Here is a 1,711-nt window from a genome sequence, read left to right as displayed (position 1 = left end):
GGACTGGCAACCCAAAGGCATTTGGGGACACGGGTTCAAATCCCCAATGCGGCAGCTTTGAATTTAATAATTGTTTAGACTTAATAAATTCACTTAATGAATAAAATCTGGAATATAAAAGCGAGTCTCAGTAACGGTGACCATCGATTGTTGTTAAAAAAAAAAACCCCATCTGGGTCACTAATGCCCCTTGAGGGAGGGAAATTTGCCCTCCTTACCCGCTCTGGCCTACACGTGACTCCAGACCCCAAAGCCACGGGGTCGACTCTTAAACTGCCCCCCTCTGAAACGCCCGAGCAAGACCCTCAGTTGTACCAAACTGCTACGGGGGGGGGGGCGGGGGCAGCGGTTCACATCAGTGGCTTCTCCGGGGGCAATTAAGGACGGGGAGATGAATACTGGCCCCAGCCAGCGACTCCCACATCCCACGAGTGAATGATATATATATATATACCAAAAAAAAACCTGGGGGGAGGGGGACTGGGAGTCACAGCAGGAGGTGGCGGGGGAGAGGAGACACTGAGTGAGGCAGTAGATGGATTCCTGAGCTATTACTGATCCCTTCCGAAGCAAATCGCCCCCCCCCCCACAAGGGGGATATGGAGCTGTAACGGGGGAAGGAACATTCTGGGGGTTCGGGTGGGGAGACGAGCTGGACGGAGAGTTTGAGGGGGCTTTAGAAAGGGAGAAATGAAAATTAGCCTTCCCAGGCGGTCATAGTGGAGGCGAAGCCTGCTCACCCCTCGTCGGCACGGATATAGTGTTTAAAACAGCCCACGGTGATTTTTTAAAAATATTCTTTTATGTATTGTGGCGAGACCAGCGTTTGTTGCCCGTCCCTAACTGCCCCTTGAACTGAGGGTCTCGCTCGGCCATTTCGGGGGGGGGGGCAGTTTAAGAGTCGACCCCGTGGCTGGGGTCTGGAGTCACGTGTAGGCCAGACCGGGTGAGGAGGGCAGATTTCCCTCCCTCAAGGGGCATTAGTGACCCAGATGGGGTTTTTACATCAATTGTTACATTAAGCATGACAGAGACTAGTTTTAAATCGTTGTCACGCCATAGCCTCAGCTGTTGGTCCGGGATTTGAATCCGTGTCCCCCCCACCCCACAGAGCATCAGCCTGAGCTGCTAGATTACTGCTCCGGTGACATTATCACTACCCCACCGTCTTCACACATAATCAGACTACATCAACTGACAGAGGCTAAAGTAGGAGGAGATATCAGGACAGTGAGGGGCCGAGTGGTGCAAGATGGTGGATGGGGAGCCAATCAAGCGGGGCTGCTTTGTCCTAGATGGTGTCGAGCTTCTTGAGTGTTGTGGGAGCTGGACTCACCCAGGCAAGTGGGGAGTATTCCATCCCACTCCTGACTTGTGCCTTGTAGATGGTGGACAGGCTTTGGGGAGTCAGGAGGTGAGTTACTCACCGCAGGATTCCCAGCCTCTGACCTGCTCTTGTAGCCACAGTATTTATATGGCTGGTCCAGTTCAGTTTCTGGTCAATGGTAACCCCCAGGATGTTGATAGTGGGGGATTCAGTGATGGTGATGTCATTGAATGTCAAGGGGGCGATGGTTAGATTCTCTCTTGTTGGAGATGGTCATTGCCTGACACTTGTGTGGCGCAAGAGACCGATGTCTTGGAAAGAAAGGCTGAGAGTGGATTTGGTGATACACCAGGATCAGTGGGTCATGCTCTTTGGAGTCAGAAG

Source organism: Carcharodon carcharias, assembly GCF_017639515.1.
Source record: "Carcharodon carcharias isolate sCarCar2 chromosome 36 unlocalized genomic scaffold, sCarCar2.pri SUPER_36_unloc_2, whole genome shotgun sequence".
In the NCBI taxonomy this organism is placed as follows: domain Eukaryota; kingdom Metazoa; phylum Chordata; class Chondrichthyes; order Lamniformes; family Lamnidae; genus Carcharodon; species Carcharodon carcharias.
Note: the sequence above shows the minus strand (reverse complement) of the source record.